The sequence below is a fragment of the Chiloscyllium plagiosum genome, unplaced genomic scaffold, assembly GCF_037043375.1.
Source record: "Chiloscyllium plagiosum isolate Xiang-an unplaced genomic scaffold, Cpla_swu_hap1 HiC_scaffold_35, whole genome shotgun sequence".
In the NCBI taxonomy this organism is placed as follows: Eukaryota; Metazoa; Chordata; class Chondrichthyes; order Orectolobiformes; family Hemiscylliidae; genus Chiloscyllium; species Chiloscyllium plagiosum.
In genome coordinates, this window is record NW_028270173.1 from 33945120 (window position 1) to 33968885 (window position 23766).

Here is a 23766-nt window from a genome sequence, read left to right on the forward strand (position 1 = left end):
CGTCCAAATGCTGTGGAAGACAAGTGAAGCATATCCAAAATTTTGTTAGATGTTAAGAATTGTTTTTTAGCCACTTTTCACCAGTATTTTTACTGATCTCCTTCCAGCCAGGACCTCATGAAGATTATATAATCCCGAACTGCATGCAGGCTTGCCTGTTTAATCCAAACGATGTTTGAATGCAGTTCCTAAAATTACATTAACCAGGCATGAACATCAGCAAATTTACATCGACACATCTTGAATAAAATTAGTTATCGCTTGTTCGGCATTGATTTGCAGTTAGAAGCGAATTACTGCAGAGGCTGGAACCTATATTGAAAACAAGAAAAATCTGGAGACCACACTGTTCATGCAGCATCCGTGGAGAGAGAACAAGCTGCCCTTTCAAGTCTAGATGACACTCCATCAGAGCTTTTGTTGTTAACGTCGATCATGGTTGCTTTTGCTGTCAAAAAATATCATGTGATCAGCAAGGTGAAATGAGAAATATGTAAGATAATATATGACATTGAGCAATCCTCTGATGGGAAGAGAGTCACTGTGAACATAGGAACTCTGGAGGGAATAGGACTTTTTTCATGTTGTTGGTGTTCCAACCTAAATGATGTTTAGTATGGACAAACCGACATATATTAGGTTTTAACTAAATCATAGGAGTTCTGAGAATCTCTTCTGTTCTGCTAGGATACTTCGAATGAGATGAAATTGCCTGAATATCCAGGAATGCTTTGAAACAGTAAACCAATATACCTCGATATAATACTGCACATAGCCAAAATCAAGAATGCACTGTTGCGTTAACTCTTCTGAGGTTCAAGTAAGGTGAAGTCAGTTTTGTTCTTAAACAAAAATGGAATGTCGTGTCGCAAATAGGCGTCTGTGGATTTATTTTATTTGAAAGGACCAGAATGAAAAACTTAATGCTGTTTTTGTGAGATACATTTTGTGCTGAAATCACGTGGATGGAATTTGTTGCATGTTGGTAAGTGCACCGAGACTTTTTTGAATCGCCATTAATATGCTCAACATTTGTAATTATCCATGCAGGCACTTAAATATGATTTTTCTATTGGCATGTAAATAATCACATTTCAAAGTTTTCATTAATTCTCTGCTTTAGGCGACATATTTTGATTGCATAGAGCCCCATTCATGGAGTCATTTCACTTCAATCTTAAAGATTCATTGATCAAAAATGACTATAATCCCAACAGTCTCAACTCGGTAGGCTATATTAAAAGGAATGTAGGCTAAAAAAAATAGAAAGAGAGGTAAAATGCTGTTATTAGTTACAAATATTCATTACTTACCATTATACCATCAAAAAGCAGAGATGAAAAAGATCTTCATAGCTTCTGGATCATGTTTTTCTTTCGCAAATTAAGAACTGGGTGAGAAGTGGTATTTATTCTAAAATGAACGGTGACCCAGAAACCTAGAACATCGAACATAGAAAGTTACAGCACAGTACAGCCTCTTCATCTGAAACTTCTTCTCTCCAACGTAAACAGCCTCAGTTCCCTCAGCCATTCCTCGAGAGACCTTGCTTCCATAACAGGCAACATCGTCGTAAATCACCTCTGAATCTTTTACAAAGCATCCACATCCTTCCTATAATGTGGTGACCAGCACTGCACGCAATACTGCAGGTGCAGCCTGATCAGTATATTGATCAGCTGAAGCATGACCTCATAACTCCAAAAATGAATACCCCTACCAACTAACGCCAACACATCATATGCCTTTTTAACAACCCTATCAACCTCGGTGGCTGCTTTCAGGGATTTTTGCAACTGGGCACCAAGATCTTTCTGTTCATTTACACTGCCTAGAATTTTACCATTATCCCTGTACTCTCAATTGCTGTTACTTCTTCTGAAGTGAACTACCTCATACGTTTCCGCATTAAACTGCATTTCCACTTCTCAGTCCAGCTCTGCATCTTTTCTGTGTTCCTGTGTCACGCACAATATCCTTCGTCTCTCTGTCCATAACTTTCCTTAGTGCCTTCTGCAAATTTACTAACCCATTCTTCTTCGCCCACATCCAGATCATATTAAAAAATTACCAACAGCAGTGTCCCTAAAACAGATCCTTGTGGCAGACTACTGGTAACTGAGCCCCAGGATGAACATTTCCCATCAACCACCACCCTCTGTCTTCTTTCAGCTCGCTACTTTCTCACCCAAAACCGCTAAATCACCTTCAATCCCGAAACTCCGCATTTTATGCAATAGCAAACTGTGTGAAACATTACCAAACGCATTACTGAAGTCCATATCCGCAACATTAACCGCTTCATCTGCATCCACTTATTCTATCACCTTCTCTACGAACTCAATAAGGTGAGTGAGCTGAAACCTACCCTTCACAAAACCATGTTCACAAAATCATGTTGACATCTGAACTTTCTTCAAATTCGTATGTAGTGGTTTATTCCAGTTAAGAGAGTAGCTTAAATACCATGGGCTCTGGACTATTAATTCTAATTTCATAACTTTCAATCTCCTAATCAGCGTACAAAATTATGGACAGTAGCACAACTAGATAGAAGACTAGTCAGGAAACCTTTTTTCTGAAACGAAACTGGACTTTTTTTTAATATATGTTCGTTAAAAGTTACAAATTCTCTAATGAAAAGCAATCAAGCTGGCTCTGTGTGCTTGTGCATCCGACTCAAGTTAGCAAATACAAAATGCTCTGTTTTCCTTAGCTGGGAATTGATATTGAAATGGCAACGTTTGACCCAGGATGTGCGAATCCTATATTTAAAGCAAAATAGACAAAAGCTAGTCGTTCAACTTCAGTTTTTATGGGATTCAGAGATAGATTGTGCAAATAACTGGGTCAATTAAATCGGAATTCCAGAAAACTGATGTTAAGTGTGAAGTTGATCCATTCAGTTTGGCGCTGGAGGAGGAGTACAAAAATGGATTCCATGAAAATCGAACGTGCAAAGGCATTCAGTAAATGTTGCTGAACCATGCATCAGAATATTCGTCAATGAATAGACACGACGTTGACTGCACCAGTAACACTCGAACTGACACATGTGGGATGTAGTTGAATGACCATAGTTTTGAAACAAGGCATAATGCTAAAGCAATTGTGCATTCACAATACTGGTCAGGCATTTGTATAATTATATTTAAGATAATATGACCATTTCACTTCAATTCAGTTTAGAGCTTGACATAGAAAAAGACTAAATGAAAAATTCACCCTGGGATGAAATACTTCTTGAGAATTATTTCTGATTTATTTTCTGCTGATAACTCATACTGGTATATAAAACAAAACTTTTGAACCAGAACAACAGAAATCGCTTTGCAGTTTGTTGTTAGTGTTATCACCAATAATACAATATGCAGTACTTTTTACTGCTCCATGTTATAAGCATTAAGCTCTACTTAAAAACGAGAAACACATGGCGAATGGATGAAAATAATACTTGTGTGGCTTTGGTTCTGTAAGTTTAAGGATGCTATAATTCCTGTGTTATTAATTTTTTTAGATGTAGATGTGCAATAAATCAGTTATGAAACCTAGCTGATCAACATTGGCTAAACAGAAAAATTAGCACAATGTCGATTTGTTCCATATTGGCATCTGTTATTTGGCAAAGAAATAAAATGTGTGGCACAGAACATTGCTGCCTTCCTTGTTTTTCTTTGATGTCAGTCAGAGCTCCATGCAAGGGGCCAGGTTGAATGGGTTTGTATAAATCTCAAAAGTTAATCATTAAGTGTCATTTTATAGGAATCCCGACCCGAGTAATTATCTTCCACTTACACAGTCAAACAGTAATTCATGTCAATTGAAAAAAGTAATGCCAACATTGCATGGTTTTGGAGCTCAGGCAGGAGCACTCGACGAATTAAATGGCCTTCATAGAAGCCTCACCGTCTATGAAAATTTACGTACTTAAAGGTGAAACAGAGTGAGCAGAAACAATTGATTAATACTGAGTGTTTGAGATGGGTAACTTCGTACATTACACCATGAACATACTGCGAATGTTAACATCCCCCCCCCCCTTGATCGAGTTCAAGAATTTATTTTTCATGTAAATAAAATCTTCGTTTTTTAAATGAGTTATGAACTGTCGCATCAACCAATTATGCATGCAATATTGTATACGCTATCTCGTCTCCTGTTCTCGTCACTATCAAGTTATAGTCTCGAATCATAACCAATCACAAATTGTGCCCCACTTTCTCCTCTCTGAGAGTGGGCAAATTCAGCTGCTTAACTGTAAACCTGCATAGCTCAGTTTGTAACAATTCAATCTCTCACACAAAGTGTGTGTGGCTCAAATTCCACTCCTAGAATTGCTGTCTATGGAAGGAGCAATCTTCTTGCAAAAAGCACATCGTTGATCAGCCTATTAAATTGAGGAACGCATTTGTCTTTCTGCGAATTATTGGAATTTATTCTATTTTGAGTTACTTTATATCGAAATTTACACAGTAATACAGTATAGATGGACAAGGCAAATATTTGCTGTCAGACTACGTTTAGTTAAATTTGAAATTATGGAGAAAAATCTGAAAGTGCGCCGCTAATTTTTCATTAACAACTACTTTCTGATACATCTCAGATTGAACTCACTCTGTCTACAGCATTTTATTCCACTTACTCCCAACAGAGAAAGAAAATGTTCTTTCTCTTTACAAGTTTCGATACATTTAACCACATCTCACATTGATTAATCTTTCATGACCGGTTCTGTGTAGCTGTAAATATGTTTACAACGATAGAAGCTTTGCTCCGTTCCTTCAGCAGTCCTCTTTAATTTGAGTCGATTTGATTTGCATTGCAATGATATAAAATTAAGCACGAAACGAGATGCGGTCTAAGAATGAATAAATTGTTTTCTTCTTTTCATTTTAATTTTTCTTCTTTGTATTTTATTTGACACGGCTGAAAATGTGTTGCTGGAAAAGCGCAGTAGGTCAGGCAGCATCCATGGAGCAGGAGAATCGACGTTTCGGGCATGAGCCCTTCCTCAGGAATTTTATTTGACACAAAAAGATAAGTAGAAGGTAATGCTTAAACAGGCTTAGAAACGTTAAAATAAAATTTAATTTTTTACATTACAGAAAGGAGGATTTTGACCAGTGATGTGTGGTAGTGATCGGTGATTAATATACTGATATTCATGATTTATGTCAATGATTAGGAAGAGAATTTATTTCGGCCGATTAGTAAGTTTGTGAATAATACCACGATTGGTGGTATAGCGGTCTGGGAATAAGGTAATCTCAGAATGTAGAGATGTATTGATCAACTGGACCAGTAGGTTGAGGAATGACAAATGGAGTTTAATTTCAATAAAGGCAAGGATATGCATTCTGCTGAGTCGAAACAGAGCAGGACTTACACAATCAGTGGGCCCTGACAAGTGTTATAGAAGAAAGAGATCCAGGGGTACAAGTGCATAGCTTCTTGCTTCTGCGTGATGAAGATGGCTTGAGGGAATTAGCTTTCATTGGTCATAGCACTGAGTAAAGGACATGGGACATCTTGGTCCAACTGTACAAAATGTTGATGAGGCCACGTTTGGACTACTGAGTGCCATTCTCAACGCTCTAATATAGACAGGGTATTATTAAACGTGAAGGAGTGCATAAAAGATTTACTGAGATGGTACCTGCACTGGAAGATTTGAGTCATCAGAAGAGGTTGAATATGCCAGTATGTTGTCAATCCTGGAGTGTTGGAGACTGAGGCGTCACCTTATAAAGGTACATAAGTCAAAAGAGGCATGAATAAGGTAGATAATAGACAGCTTTTCCACATTGTAGGGGAGTCTATGACTAGAAGGCATAAGTTTAAAATGAGATGGTAGAGATATAAAAGGATCCAGAGGGTTTAAAAAAAAAACTGAATGTGGTGACTGTCTGGAATGGACTGCTAGAGGCGGGTGGTGGAAATGAACACAAATTCATCATTTAAGAAACACTTATCCAAATACATGAATGGAATAGGTATGCAAAGATTTGGACTAAAGACAGGTAAACTGGATTAGTTTAAATGGTAAAAACTGGATAGTCTGGGCAGGATTGGCCAAAAGGCCTGTTTTCAGACTGTAAACATCTATGACTGTAACTTTCTGAAAATTGCAGACCTTCTCAGGCATCAAAGATACAAAATAGAAACGAACAATTAGCTTTGGATCCTTTCAGAGCTGCGGACAGATGGTGATAACTGATCACAGATCATGGAAAGTTCTCAGTACCACGTGATTGGTGTCAGAACTGTGAGAGATGCGGATACTGGTTTCAACAACTGTACATGTTTCGAAACGGGGGAGTTCTCCTGGAAGCACTCTGAAGGGCGGAACAGTTGCTTCACACAAATGGCATCACGCTTTGGCAAATTGTGTGAGAGAATATCAACTTTAGTTAAAATAGCAATGCCTTTTTAAAGCTGTGTACAGACAATTAGCTTCACTCTTCTATTTTATAGAAGTATTGGTTTGTTTGATAACATCAGAATAAAAGCCGGGGTACAATGAAACTAAATGTCAATGTTATATTTATTTAAAATAAACATTGTGATTGGGGCCTGTTAACAGCAATGTGAAAAGTCAAGGCTTTTCTGGAGATCTGAATGATCATTTGTGCTGTACATGCTTTGGTTCGGAGCAAATACAGGTCTGGGCATGGAAGCTTGAACAAGACTGACGAGTTTTTTTTTATTGCACTTTCAGGATGTGTTGGCCAACAGACTATATATATGCATGCATAGAGCTAACAGGTGACCACCAGAAAAGGAAACGTTCACATCCTATGTAGTCAGGGAAACCTGAGTACATCTCACTGTATTTTCTTTATTTTTCTGGCTTGGAAATTAGTGGACGTTGCAACGTCTATATGAATGCAAGCCAGGCCAATGGTCATGGTTCTGTGAGTGTGACGCTGCTCAACAGTGAGGAGAGTTGTGGATGATGGATAGAATTAAGGAACTTAAGGATAGTAGACTGGTGTTTCAGTAGCCGTAGATCTGACACCAAAAGCCTTTTTTGTATCACGAACTTCATGGAAAGGCTGCAGATTATACATTATGATTCAAACCGGGATTCAATGATCTGAGTACAAAGAGAACCAAGATCCTACATAAATACTTTTAACAGTTTATTGTAAACTTGAATATCAGGATTTGAAATCATGCATCTGAAATGCTGATGGTATCATGCAGTAGCGATTATATGAATATAGAATTGGAAATATATACACAGCACTGTTATGAATGGAGCAGTGGTGCACTGTGAAGACCTTTTAGATTCCTGAGACTGAGATTTTTTCTAAGAGTGGATGATCATGAATATTTCATATGGGATACATTTGAACAGGAATAGGGTCACGATTCCGTGGGAGTTTAGTGAAAGCTGTTTGGGCCAGATTTAATATAGATTTGAGTGGAATCTGACATTGGGAAATGGTGGAGACAAACAAGTCAAAGTTCTAAAAAACGCATATTAGTCAGGACGGCTAATCATCAAAATCAGAATGCCATTAGTCTGACAATGCTAAATTGTAAACATTTTAATGCAGACCCCCGAAGATAAAGAATTAAAAGAATACAAACATGAAAAGAACTCTCATAATTGATTGAAAAATCTTCAGCAGTGACAACAAAATTCTTGTTTAGAGAGCCTTCCTGTCAAATAGAGGCAACGATACTAATGAGATAGTTTTGAATATCAAAGGGCAAATCAAGTTAATTATGTCTGCAAGGTCATATTGAAGCCAAATGGCGAGAAATCCAAGACACTAACAAAACTTGATCATGATGTTGCACGTCTAAGGTCTAGGTGATTTTTTTTTTCAAACTTCCGGCGTATGGAACAAAAATATGGTATTAATCAGAGGGAACGTTGATCACAAAACTATTATCTGATTTAGTTTTAGTGTATTAAGTAGGGAGAGATAATCTAAAATTGTAACCTGCAGGTTTTATTTAGCGTGTACGCTGAGCACCAAACGGGGTGAGTGAAAGTTGGAGACTTGATATTAAAACAAAAATGATCACAGATAGGTGGATCGTGCGTCAGTTGATGAGGATCTTGGAGAGACTCACTATAGTTCAGATCAGTTTATAACAGTTACAGAGGTGTATAGATAACTATAAACAGAAGGTGTTCAGAAAAAAAAACTCAATTTCACTGCGGAAATTCTTTGTGTATTAACATGGTATTACAGAGACAAGATATTATTTTACTGAAGCGGACTATGAGCAGATACTTGTCAATAAAAATATTTTAAAGCCATGAGAGACATTCAAGGAGAACTAGCGAAACTGCACAACAAGTCTTCTTTTCATAATGTGCTGTGATTGAAGTTGCTATTTTGAAGAGCAAGTGAGATCGAAGATCTGAAATCTGACTAAGTACATGGAATATTAGACTGACGTGTCTTAATTGGTTCTTTGAGGCCTGATTAAAGTGAAGAGGAAGTCACAAGTGCTTTGATGTAATTCAAATTTATGAACATCATTTCGTTAATATCTAATTAAAATAGTTGTCACTTAAATAATATGATTTCTGTAGAATCCTTCGTCATATTTTCACAAGTGACCCTCGTGGCCTTTCGCACGTGGCGAAACTTAAGATGGCTGGAACAAAGAAGAACAAAGGGAACAAAGAAAATTTACAGCCCAGGAACAGGCCCTTCGGCCCTCCAAGCCTGAGCCGATCCAAATGTACTGTCTAAACCTGTCAGTCAATTCCTAAACATCTGTTTTCCTCTACTGCACACCTACTCATGCGTTTATCCAGACGCATCTTAAATTAATCTACCATGATTGCCTCTACTATCTCTGCTGGCAACGCGTTCCAAACACCCACCACCATCTGTGAGAAGTACGTGCCATGTGGAAGTTGGATATTAATTTCCACGAACTCAATGATATAACCAGTCTGCTAGTGAATTCCGAAGAAATGTGAAATGTCCCTGATATTAATAATGTACTGGGCACGATGTTACATCCTAATTTCCCTTTCTAAGTACTTTTTGCCAAGCATTCCTCTACGCCTGGTCAGAAACAAATCGAGGTATTAGTACGAAGGAATCTGTTCTCACGCCAAAACCATCTTGCAAAACAAAGTGTTATCAGGTGTTACTCCTCTCTCAGGTAATTGCTTATCGTTATGTCAAATCAAACCTTAATCATCTGCTCGGAATACAATTTTTTGTTAAGATGCACTACGATAGTTTGTATTTTATGTCCTTGATTTTGTCAACGCAATCCCTCACTAAAGTAAAAACAGGATATTTTGCACATTTGGATATTTATCTGCGTTTATTTGTTAGATTTATTTTCAAATTTCGAATAGACTAAGTTGAGCTCAATTTCATGCAGATATTCGAGATATTTTGTAACTTGCCGTTTTCAACAGTTTCACAGATGTAAGAAACCAATCTACTGCATCCAATCAGCAGCAACAAATAGGTAATGATACCCTGGAGAGTCTGCCAGAGGAAATTTAATATATGCAATGAAATGTTGGATGTACTAAACTGTAATATTCTTTTTAAAACTCTCCAAATGGAGATCCTATTTTTGTCCTTCATTGATCCAGCTCCCTCAGACTGAGCAGAGCTTCTGTCACTCATGTTTGTTTTTTCCCTTTTTCTTTTTTTTTACTCCCACCATACTACCGCCTAACTGTGCTAGTGCTTATTTTTTCATTGCTCATTTATAAATGTCAGGTTATTTAGTTTGATTGGAGACAGTGGACTGATGGTGTGAATAATCTGCGATATTGGAGCGTAGTCAGGTGAAAAGAAAAGTAATTGAAACTGCAAAAAACATCTTGCTCATGCTTTAAGGAGGGTTTCTGTGAAAATGGAATGTGGCTAAACCAGCATTAAAACTGAGGCCATATTGAGAAACAAAAGATTAAGTCGATCCCAATCGCATGAATAAAGACAAAGTAATGGGATTTGCTTATCGACAGAAATCAGTCACTGGCTTTGGAGTGGAGATAGGAAAACAACTAGGAAGATAAGGAGAGGTAACCCCTTAAATGAAAGGTATGTTTGCACTCTGGGAACACATGAATAAGATAAAGTGCTTGTCTGAAACAGACCACTTAAGAATTCGAGTAATGTACTGTCCATTTGACTTACCATGCAAAGTTATTTGATGATTTCTCTTGTTTTCGAATGCAATCTCGAAATCTTTTACAAGTAAGCTCTCGCAAATATGATGCAATAAGCGTTTGTTATCCTGTATCCGATACGTTATAAGAATACTTTACATAATAAACTACCAGAACAGCATTGACACAGAGAATGCACTTGAAAAAATAGACTTCCAGTGAGACCAAGCATACACTTTTCCAACAGGACTAGCATCCATTGTGTGCGCTTCCATAGACGTTGAAAACGGAAGAGCTAATTTGTGGCAGCATACAAAGAGAAAAGTTGGACAGTCATTATGATACACATATTTTCCTCCGATGGTAAAAAAGATTTGGAAGATGCTAATAGTTGCACCTAATGGTGTTCCCAGCAAGTTTGATAATAATTGAACAGGACTAGTAAGATACACCTAAGGCATTAGTGGTCTCGGCTTGCCATTCCATTGCTTAAATATTCCAATTCCCTTTGATATTGCAACTCTTCTTTGTTGTTTGGGAAAAGAGAATAGATATCATGTGCTCAATACTCAATCCAAAATCAGCGATCTTACCTTGACCCCCATTCCAAGTCAAACGACTTTCAAAGCAAATAATCAGCTTGGTGGAATGGAACAGAAAGGTTTATTCAAATGCTTTCACACACATTTTGAAATAAAAGACATTGTGATAGAATTTGTCGGTCAATAACAATGTAAAGTGACACATCACGTTTGGTCAGTTTGTAATTATATTCTTCTTTATCACACAGATTCAGAACATTTAAAATCCCTTCCTTTGAAATTATGCAGCCAGTTGAGCAAAGTATAGTCCCTTCCAAATTCTTCCGTTCTTCATTCATAATGAGATAATTAAAAATGATACTTCTGGCAGAATTAATTTCTCAATTGCTGGAACCACGTGAGCATCCATGCGTGTCATGGCTGACTGAAGAAATCAATTCAGCAACTGCACTTAAAGTACGATGGTTGACACCGCAAAGCAAAATATAACATGAATGAAATGGAGATATTCTTTTTTATGAATCATCGTGCCTCCATTATTTCATTTGAACACAATACTCCAGTCTTCTGCGGGGCAGAGAGGTTTGCCATTCAGTAACTCCAAGTCAATGTTATTGTGCATACTGTATTTTCAAATGAGAGAACATATTTGCAGCTCAGGCTTAGCTCTTAGATAGGTTCAATTGCACATTGAATTCATGTCACAGAATAGGACAACCAATTTGTCACGCTTCAACAATTTCTCAGGACAGCAAACATTGAGTCCTTTTAATATTGGCAGAGTAGCAAGACTATGGCAGTACAAATGGGGAAACCATTTGAAGTCTTAGAAGACATGACTAAAATGGGGCAAAGGTCACAGGAGCAGTGCTGCGGCTGAAATAACCTTACCCATTTCAGGTAATACTGTCTTTACCACGTAAAGAATAAGACAATATCAAAATTATGTGATACACAAAGCTGAAACATTGGGAGAAATAGTAAAAGAGTTGTTTGAATAAGAAATGTTAATGCTATTTTTAAAAAGAAGCATGCTTCTGAATTTGTCTGTTCGGTACTACAGATTCAACAGTCAGAACAGAACGGTGTAAAACTGATTTAATCATCAGCAGTACATAATGTCAGTATGATTAATTATTAAACATCCACTATTCCTTATTTGATTCATTTTCCTTTATTCAGCTGTAATTGCTTAAAGTTACTTTCACCAACCTCTTATTGGAGTTCAAATTTTGTTTAATAAATTCTCTGATTCTGCAAACCTATTGATTCATCAAGTTTTCCTTTCGATTTTTTTTGGAAGTAATTCGCACTCATTCATTTTCAATAGTCCTCTGCACTGATCTAATTTGATTATTGTCCATTCCAAAACATACCAACCAGTTAGAAATATTTGATGGTAACTTTTGAAATGTCTCCTTTGATATCAAGAATTTATTTCAAACATTTTCAGTCTTTCACCTATGCAGCAAATGATGCAATGACAGTCATTTCGCAAACAGCCTTTGATATTAATGCATTTAATTACTCAAAATGTGAAAATGTTGGAAGAGCTGATCAACAAAACGTAAGACGTTCCCTGAATCGTATCCTAACTTGATAAGAGATTTGCATACGTTAGGTGAGAAGTTTTAGAGCATTCCATGAAGTTATACCATAATTCATGCAAGCCTGTCTGATGGTTCCATAGAAAATACCACTGTGGCACCCTCTTAATATAACTGTCCTAATGTCCGAGTTAAATTCATCCACTGACATATCCTTCACGAAAAAAACACTGAGCTCAGAAGAATCAGGCAAAACAATTGTATTCTTATCACGTAAAAAAGTCACAAAATTAAATAGATATCTGAATCAGAAAGAAACTCTCCACTCCAAATCATCTGCGCCAGCAGATGTAAGAAAATGATCCAGTGTCACTTGCGAGCAGTTGTCCCATCTGCCTCTAACCCTTTCTTAATCATGTACTTACCCAAAAGTCTTTTAAGTGTTGTAATTGTACCCACCTCGATTACTGCATCTGGCAGCTCAATTCATAGATGCATCGCGCTCTGTGCTTCAGCTTCCTTTAAATTCTTTCTCGTTTAAGCTTGAATTTTGCATGTTGTTTTGGCCACTCCTACACTGTCAAAAAGACCTTGACTACTCATCGTATCCATGTCCCTTATTATTTTATAAGCCTCTCAGTGGTTGCCCCTACGCCACGAAAGCTTCAAGGAAAGTGAGAAAAGTGTGTTGAGCCTCGCCCTCCAGCTCCAATTCCCTAGTCCCTTGTAAACCTTTTCTGAACCGTTTCAAGTATTATAACATCTTAAACGCAGTATGGCAGATTTAGCTTCACCAATGTTCTGTACACCGGCAACATGATGTCACCACTCCTACACTCAAAGCACTACCCTGTATACCTCTGATTCCTATCTCCCATTGATTCCATTTGCAAGGAATAATGTACCGGCTTTTTGGTGACCTCGAAAAAATTTCCAAGGCCCCTATCAGTAACAACATAAGTCCTGCTCTGGTTTATCCTAACAAAACGTAATACCTTATATTTGTCTATTTTAATCTTTACCTACCACTTCTCTAATCATCCGATCAAGATTGCAACGCACTCCGAATCAACCAATTGGTTGAAAATTTAGGTCTACATTTAAATTTAGGGCTGACCATGAATGTGCAGAAAGTTTGTCCCAAAACTTCGCATTAATCGTTGGAAGCAAAAAGGCCACCTGTTTTATGTCAAGGCATGACGTGTAAGTCCCAATTATGCGTGAGTGCCAATGATCATCATCGAACCTGACATCCCCCAAACACCAGTAAAAATACTGAATCATTAGCCTATTAATGTTGCATACATTTTGTGTTAGAAATGTAAACTTCTGGCAGTGGATTTCTTGTCTCGCTAATGTATGTATGGAATTACAAGCCACTCTGAGAAGTTACCTGGAATAACATGCACTTGATTGATAAATACAGTCTCACAATCATTGAAAACCTTGGTACAAAGGAGTCTGCTTAATTGAAATACCATCCATGACATTCAAATTACAATTCATTCAGCATCAAGCCATACTGAAAGTACGACGTAACTTCGCCAACGTATGAACCATACAACTAAGCAATCTTCTTCTGCAGACCCTGCTAAAACTGTGATCCCTACCACGCAAAGCAACAAGCACAGGTAGCACATAATAACGCCTTCAATTTGAAGCATTAAATCTGATTTAGAACTACATTGTTATGTCTTCAATTCCACTTGTTGAAAATACTGAAACCCCCTCCCTTCCAGCTCATTGGATGTTGCTCCAACCAAGGACCAGGAAGAAATTATGCATGCAATATGTTCTGCTGTGGACAACAATTCCAACATCTCAAAGGAAAAATAAACAAAATACAATGGCTAGCAGGCATCGAAAATAATCACATGTTCTGGGATAAGAGTAGTGGGATTCGCCAGGAAATTTCAAAGCTGTGGTTAATGAATAGTCCTCACGTCAGATATAAGAAATATAGATGAAGATTTGGGAAAACTCTGCAGATGATAAGCTAAATCGCGATTTCACTTAATGACCATCAAGGTTATATCAGTTCAATCATGTTTTCCGTCGAAGTTATGTCCTTACAATGCTCATCTTAGGCTCGTAACCCCATTACGTTCATTGTCCATAATGAACGCCTATGAATAAAGATTATTAAATTAATCCAATTCTCCAGATTTCTGCCCTTAGTTTTGAATACAATAGCAATTCAAGTGAACATGTAAGTATTGCACAAACGTTAAGAGAGATTTTGAGTCTTACAGACTCTCAGGCTGTGAACTGTAGATGCTCATCAATGTGTCAAAAAGTTTTTCTTTAATTCAGAAATTCACCTTTTTCTTCTTATTGGAAACGGGGCTGTATGGTATTAACCATGCTGCTCATGGATAAAGTGATTCGCTCCCTTGGAGAACTGCAGAGTTAGAGAGAGCCTGATTGTAGTGCATCAGCTTATGAACTTCATGCGAAGGCATCTTTTCTGTTCATTTTTACTGGATAAATTATCTTCTCAATTTCCCATGTATACCCTTGGAATATATTGCAAAATATCTGTTAGCTTCCTTTCCAACGTTTGCCGCTTCACGAAAAACAATTACAGATTATCTAAACGTTTGTCTTTAATCAGATCCTTCAGATAAGGCATGCAGGACAATGTCGTTTACATGTTCTCCGGTGCAATATCTACGTTGTAAAACGATTTTGCCCAAACTGCATGCAGCACTCCATGTGCAAAGTTTTATGTAGTTTCAGCATAACCACTCTGCCATTGCGTCGATATATCTTTGCTAAACTCAAATATCCATATTGCATCGTCACCACTTCATTTGTCTGTCTGCTTCCTTCAGGGAGATAAAAACAATGACTGCAGATGCTGGAAACCAGATTCTGGATCAGCGGTGCTGGAAGAGCACAGCAATTCAGGCAGCATCCGAGGACAGGCAAAATCGACGTTTGGGCAAAAGCCCTTCATCAGGAATAAAGGCAGAGAGCCTGAAGCGTGGAGAGATAATCTAGAGGAGGGTGGGGGTGGGGATAGAGTAGCATAGAGTACAATAGGTGAGTGGGGGAGGAGATGAAGGTGATAGGTCAGGGAGGAGAGGGTGGAGTGGATAGGTGGAAAAGGAGCTGGGCAGGTCGGACAAGTCCGGACAAGTCAGGGGATCGTGTTGCTGGAGGTTAGAAACTAGGATGAGGTGGGGGAAGGAGAAATGAGGAAGCTGTTGAAGTCCACAATGATGCCCTGGGGTTGAAATGTTCCGAGGCGGAAGATGAGGCGTTCTTCTTCCATGCGTCTGGTGCTGAGGGAGCGGCAGTGAAGGAGGCCTATCACCTCCATATCCTCGGCAGAGTGGGAGGGGGAGTTGAAATGTTGAGCCACGGGGCGATTTGGTTGATTGGTGCGGGTGTCTCGGAGATGTTCCCTATAGCGCTCTGCTAGGAGGCGCCCAGTCTCCCCAATGTAGAGGAGACCGCATCGGGAGCAACGGATACAATAAATGATATTAGTGGATGTGCAGGTAAAACTTTGATGGATGTGGAAGGCTCCTTTAGGGCCTTGGATGGAGGTGAGGGAGGAGGTGTGGGTGCAGGTTTTACAGTTTCTGCAGTGGCAGGGGAAAGTGCCAGGATAGGAGGGTGGGTCGTAGGGGGGCGTGGACCTGACCAGGTAGTCACGGAGGGAACGGTCTTTGCGGAAGGCGGAGAGGGGTGGGGAGGGAAATATATCTCTGGTGGTGGGGTCTGTTTGGAGGTGGCGGAAATGTCGGCGGATGATTTGGTTTATGCGAAGGTTGGTAGGGTGGAAGGTGAGCACCAGGGGCGTTCCGTCCTTGTTGCGGTTGGAGGGGTTGGGTCTGAGGGCGGAGGTGCGGGATGTGGACGAGATGCGTTGGAGGGCATCTTTAACCACGTGGGAAGGGAAATTGCGGTCTCTAAAGAAGGAGGCCATCTGGTGTGTTCTATGGTGGAACTGCTCCTCCTGGGAGCAGATACGGCGGAGGCGGAGAAATTGGGAATACGGGATGGCATTTTTGCAAGAGGTAGGGTGGGAAGAGGTGTAATCCAGGTAGCTGTGGGAGTCGGTGGGTTTGTAGAAAATGTCAGTGTCAAGTCAGTCGTCACTGATGGAGATGGAGAGGTCCAGGAAGGGGAGGGAGGTGTCAGAGATGGTCCAGGTAAATTTAAGGTCAGGGTGGAATGCGTTGGTGAAGTTGATGAATTGCTCAACCTCCTCGCGGGAGCACGAGGTGGCGCCAATGCAGTCATCAATGTAGCGGAGGAAGAGGTGGGGAGTGGTGCCGGTGTAATTACGGAAGATCAACTGCTCTACGTAGCCAACAAAGAGACAGGCATAGCTGGGACCCATACGTGTGCCCATGGCTACTCCTTTAGTCTGGAGGAAGTGGGAGGATTCAAAGGAGAAATTGTTAAGGGTGAGGGCCAGTTCGGCCAAACGAATGAGAGTGTCGGTGGAGGGGTACTGTTGGGTGCGTCTGGAGAGGAAAAAACGGAGGGCTTGGAGGCCCTGGTCATGGGGGATGGAGGTGTAGAGGGATTGGATATCCATGGTGAAGATGAGGTGTTGGGGGCCGGGGAAACGGAAATCTTGGAGGAGGTGGAGGGCGTGGGTGGTGTCTCGAACGTATGTGGGGAGTTCCTGGACTAGGGGGGATAGGACAGTGTCGAGGTAGGTAGAGATGAGTTCAGTGGGGCAGGAGCATGCTGAGACAATGGGTCGGCCAGGGTGGTCAGGCTTGTGGATCTTGGGAAGGAGGTAGAACCGGGCAGTGCGGGGTTCCCGGAATATGCGCTGTGGGTGGGAGATCTCCTGAGGTGATGAGGTTCTGTATGGTCTGGGAGATGAAGGTTTGGTGATGGGGGGTGGGGTCATGGTCAAGGGGGCGGTAGGAAGAGGTGTCCTCGAGTTGGCGTTTGGCTTCAGCGATGTAGAGGTCAGTGCACCAGACTACCACCGCTCCCCTTTGTCCGCTGGCTTGATGGTGAGGTCAGGATTGGAGCAGAGGGATTGGAGGGCTGCGCGTTGTGAGGATGAGAGGTTGGAGTGGGGGAGGGGGGTCGACAGGTTGAGGCGATTAATGTCCCGGCGGCAGTTGGAAATGAAGAGGTCGAGGGCAGGTAATAGGCCAGCGCGGGGTGTCCAGGTGGATGCAGTGTGTTGGAGGTGGGCAAAGGGGTCCTCGGTAGGTGGGCAGGAGTCCTGATTGTGAAAGTAAGCTCGGAGGCGGAGGCGACGGAAGAATTGTTCGATGTCACGGCGTGTATTAAATTCATTGATGCGTGGACGGAGGGGGAGGAAGGTGAGTCCTTTGCTGAGGACTGATCGTTCGTCCTCAGTGAGGGTGAGGTCTGGGGGGATGGTGAAAACTCGGCAGGGCTGGGAGCTGGGAGCTGGGAGCTGGTGTGGGTGTAGAGCTGGGAGTGGGGTCGGAGCCAGTACCTGGAGTGGGTGTGATGGTGGGGGGAATGGAGGTAGAGTCATGAGCAGGGGTAGTGTTCCCCTCGGGGTTCTGGGGGGTGGGGATAGTGTCTGTGGGGGGCGTGTCAGCAGAATGCAGGTGAGTGGCGTTGGTGGGATCTATCGATATGCACAGCAAGTTGTATTCGATGTTCCGTAGATTCCAACATCTTATGAGCTAAAGTCTAATGCTTTGTTTTGTTATCCCTTCAGATAAACATTCCTTTATACGTTATTGAATAGAACTGTATCTTCAATTGCTCTGGCCAGCTGACCTTTCGGGTAATATACTCCGGAATTTTACAGCAATCTTCATTATCACCATCCTAATTTCAGTATCATCCATAAACATCATCATACCAGTTATTGTTAATTCTAAGTCATAAATGAACAAAACAAATATCTAAATCCAAAAGAGAGCCTTGTGGACCCTTACTGGAATTATACACACGTTCAGCAACAGACATGATCTTTGAACATAACGTTTGCTTTATGTTTCTGTAACATCCGTCTTCTATATCACTCTCTTTCCTGTCTCAAAGTCTTTTTTTTTCCCAATGTGTTGATTTGCCTTAGAGCCCATGAGTTACTATTTTCTTGGCCAGTCTGCCATGTGATGCCTTAGCAATGCCGTTGCTGAAGTCCAAATGATGAATGAGTACCACTTCAAAACTTTTCCTTAGCGTCTCACAAAAGTTCGAATTAGTTTCTCGAAGATTTGTGTACCTAATATTCCCCAATAAACCTTGCTGAAAATCTTTAAGTCGTGCGGATCGCTCGAGAAGGAGATATCTTTTGCCATATATAATTGCTTCTAATAGTTTACCAATACTGAGGTTTTTTGACTTTTCCACCAAATAACAGAAACAAGGTATAACCTAACAATTATGACGTTTTGGAGCGAAGCACTGTGGCTATTGAGGTAATCAAAAAATGAGTTTATATTTGACTAATTACTAATGAGCTAGGTATACTGGGGCGAAAAACGATCATTGATTGTACTGAATAGCAAAAGTCAACATTGATTTTTATTAAAATTGTGAATCATTTGAAATAGTTTTCCAAAGATTTTTTTTTTCTGGACAGCCTCTGGGATGGACATATGCATGGAGATATCGACAGGTTGTACCAAAAAACTTGCTTTTGGTGGGGAGTGTGTAACATTTTCATGTTGTATATACCAATTTGTGCACCATGCAGGTCATCCTGCTATACCACGTGTTACAGTAGTGTGAATTCGCTACAACAGGATTGAAGAATCGAGGGTGACGTTTCACGCGTGAAAGTTTACTGCATACTTAGTATAACTCAATTCTGGTGTCATGAGATGGGGCACTGCTATTATGTGATTTTCTTACGATCCTGGCTTGCATGAGCACAGAACTATTGTTTAATAGCAGAACCAACTATGGTATGTATACACATATATTAGACTTCTAAAGTTATCAATAGCCCAAGTGGACTGGACTATCAAAAATCATAACCCGTGGTAGAAGAGCCCACACAAAGACTTCACTTAAATTAATTGATGATGAGTTAGACTTATTTTATCGTTGATAGAATTATTGACCATAGTATGCCACAAAGTATTCAATATTTATTGATATAAAGTCTGCAACATACAACTGAATGATAAAGGAACGACAATAAAAATTTAATTAATCTTATTACTGGTACATTCGCAATGCTCACGGGCTAATTATCGAAGTGCTGTTAACTAATTAATGCAGATTTATTGCTTCAGAAATGTATTGCATTTATTACAAACAGTAAGATTACAGTATATTCTATATTTGTCTTCGTTAGCAGACCTGAAAATTTCAGTAATACACGGGATGCGATATGTCAGTATCTCAAATTTTATGACGATATTCTGGCTGCTCTGATACTTTCGCTCACTTCATTTTAAAGCTTGCATTTAACACTTTGTATCAAGTATATAAACTGCTCTAATAAATAAAACTGAATTTTCTGCAAAATCGAAATATAAAATATTGCTGATTACCAGATGTCCTCACATTTTTAACGTTCCTTCAACCAAATGTAATGACAACCTTTGAGATTTGACAAAAGTTTAATTCATGGTCTCAAGCAATTATGCTTAATTATGAAAGCATATTGCAACGAGCTACCTATCTTTTAAGAGAAAGGAAGAAAGGGAAAACTTATTACATATTAACAGTTTTAATAATTAATTCCAATAGAATTTTACCTGGATTGCCAACTACTACAAGAATTGGATAATAAATCTTTTCAATTTGGGTAATTATTGGACTTCCCATTTTCTAAGATGGATAATATCAGTTTTTGGTGTCAAACGCTGTAGTTCAACTATACCTGCAAACTGTCTCCTGAGAGCCAATTACTTACACGATCTGCCACAGCCGTTTGAACAAAGTGATACACAGCTCTTTTAGTACGAATCCCCTGAGGAAATAAATTAAAATATCACAAGGCTCTGCAGGCATTGTGAAACGAAGAAGAAGGAAAAACTTTATTCATTTTAGATCAGTTTGCTCTGAAACCAGTTATTTTCTCTGGCACTTACTTTTGAGGAGAGAGTCATTCGTTGTAGACTGTTAAAGTCGTACAATGGTAAAAGCAAATTATTTGATAACGCGGATTTGTGTGGTATAATTGTTAAATACATGGAAAAACACATTCGGAGGATGCAGACAATTCAATACGTTTGACTTGCCAGGAACCGACGATAAGTATGGACTAATCTAGCCATGCATTCTGGTTTCGTGAGCCCACAAAGACATCAAATAACTCATCTGAAAACTACTTTATTGACACACTGACGCCGAATTATTTGCAACCATAGATTAGATATTTAGTTTGTGTGTTTTCTGAGTTGAAATTCGATGACGTTTTGAAAGTTACGTAACTGCTGCAATGAAAAAATAGTTTTGGTTATCACAACTTGTGCTCCAAATAAAAAGGATTTAAGTGCATAGATAAATACATTTTAAGGAAATGCTGAGAAAGATGGTTCATTGCGCAATAATAGCATTGAAGAGCATAATAGCATTAAATAATAGCATAACACCTCTTAATGCAAAGCAATATGTTCGGATGTGATGTGGACTCCAATCTATAGTTACAGAGGTTGTGAAATCGCCTTCCTAGCCGCACTCAGTAAATAAAGCTAATTTTTTGTGGTATGATTTTGATTCCATTTATGATTTTTAAAATGAGAAATTTCATACAAAATCCTGGTCTTTTTCTATATATCATATAGTTGCATCATACAGTTGCTATAAATTCTGTCTCTTATGATCTTTTCCCACACAATCACCTGATGAAGGAGCAGCACTCTGAAAGATACTGCTTCCAAATAAACCTGTTGGACTATAATCTGGTGTTGTGTGATCTTAACGTTGTACACCCCAGTCCAACATCGGCACCTCCAAATCTTAATGAAGAAAAGGCCAATGAATTCAATGTTGGGAAAATGGACTGAAATGGACAGCAGTTGTGAATGTTTGCATGCTTTGAATCAATGTAATATTATCCTTTTGGACTTTTAAAAACTCTGTTCCCACGCTAAGCTATTTTGTCTTTTATCTCTGTGACAACACTTAAAATATCAGTACGTAGGTACTTAGTACCTAAGATGGTGCTGAGAGGTGACATTATAAACTGTTCACTGAACGCATTCGCGTGCTTGTGACATCAAAGGCTATTCTATTCTATTCTAAAGAAACATGACTTTCTGTTATTCATTCATTGGCCAATGATTTGAATTTAGAACTAAAAATGAAACACACGTTGTACTTATTCTAAACAGTGTTCACTAGTCCACGTAGCATCACATATGACTGTGAAAAACGTTCTCGAACGTTACCTCAGTAATTGTTCCTCACAGGGCAATACCTGTCTTAATCCTGCTGCAACTATTTACTATAAATATACCTGCATAAGACGAGTTACTTTCATAGCGGAAGATTGTAGTTCATGTTCATGGCATCCCTTAGTTGCTCTGGACGCAGATAATAAGATTTCAACATATAACAACCTTGTCATTTGGTGGTAGATTTATCTATCACATGGACATGAAATGAAGGAATGGCAGAAAATCAGGAAGATGGTGGTCATCCAAATTGAGGAGAAAGATCAATGCAACAACCTCCGACAAAACATCCCTAAACGTGCTTGTCAGAAATCCGATTAACCGAATGAGTAGCTGATTATTGTCGACTGTGAGACGTAATATTTCGCTGAAAACTAGTATCCCGAGCAATTATAACAAACATTTGAGTAAAGGTGGAATCAAGATATATTTACCTAACTTTCACCTGAATATAAAAATGTTTGAGTCGTGCTTCCAAATCCATTAACACAGATTGTCATCTTAAAAAAAAACACAGACCACTGATTTATCCACCATTAATGTGATTTGAGAAATAGAAATTTTAGTATGAAATTGACGGCCTCAGCACTCAGTACTGAGCTATATTGAAGGAGCATACTAGAATAACTGCAGCTCTTTCACATTGATGGCAAAATGCCTGGCAGTCCTGTTAACAGATGTATTATCTGCAACACCCTGAGTCATTTTAACAGAGAATATAGAACATTACAGCGCAGTACTGGCCCTTAGGCCCTCAATGATGTGTCAATCTGTGAAATTAATCTGATGTTCATCTAACCTACATAGTTCTACTATTATCCATAAATGTGTCCAATGCTCATTTAAATGCACTTAACGTCGGAGAGTCTATTACTGTTGCAGGCAGTGCATTAATACTGTTGCAGGCAGTCCACGCTCCCCTACACTGTGAATGACGAAACTACCCATGATTTCTGTCCTATATCTATCACCCCCTCAATTTGAAACGATGTCCCATTGCGTTAGCCTTCACCAGCTGAGGAATAAGGCTCTCACTGCCCACCATATCTAACCCTCTGATTATCTTATACGTCTTAATTAAGTCACCTCTCAACCTTCTTATCACCAACGAAAACAGCCTCAGTTTCCTTAGATTTTCCTCATAAGTTCTTCCATCCATACTCGGCAACATCCTAGTAAATCTCCTCTGAACCGTTTCCAAAGAATCCACATCCTTCTTAAAATGTGGTGACCTGAACTGTACGCAATACTGCAGATACAGCCTTACCAGTGTCTTGTAGAACTGAAGCATGACCTCTTGGCTCCGAATTACAATTCCGTTACCAATAAACGCCAACACACCAAATGCTTCTTAACAGCCCAATCAACCTGGGTGGCAACTTTCTCGAATTCTTGCATCTCTCTATTCATCTATAATGCAAAGAATTGTACCGTTATCCCAGTACTGTGCAGTCCTGTAAACTTTTCTGCAGAAACTACCTCACACTTGTCCGCATTAAACAGCATTTGTGACTTCTCAGACCAGCTCAACATCTAATCTACATCTCTGTACTAATCATTGGAAGTGCATTTGACCTTTTAACAATCGAACTTTTGCTGTGGATTCGAACTTTTAAAAATTCTTTCACTGCAGTCAATCTTGGAAAATACTTTTAATTTGCTCTTGTTATGCATTGATTTCACTTTTGCATCTATCACAATATGTCTGTGCATGCCACCTGTTTATTGTTCCTTTAATTCGCTACTCCTTTCAGCATGATAAAGACAAATTTCTGACAAATATTTTCTCTACAGCAATGACTCTTCAAAATATTATCCAGAGATATTCACTGACTTTCCTTCTCTCATGGCTTCATTGGGAAAATTTCATTTTATCAGCTCTAAATCTTAATGCTTAAGGAGTACTCAAGAATGATACGGGCTAATTCACATATTTCATTTTCGTCAGTTTAAGTGTTACAATCAAATATCCGTTCAAAAGGTTTGATACCTTTTGTCATATTAACAACTCCCCAAAAGCCAAACAAATTTCTCTCGCCAAAGTATGAGGAGTTCTGAAGAATAAGAATGAGAATAACTCTCTCCAAAATTGTTGTCATTTTTCAAAAGCGTCTTGAATTTCTTAGTGGTTAGTGAGAAATTTAATTTTCTTTATTTTTCAATCCATTATTATTTACTTGAACATTAAGATCAAATTGTTATCTGATTGTCCGATGTCCATTTGTGGTAATTGAAATGAACACGAA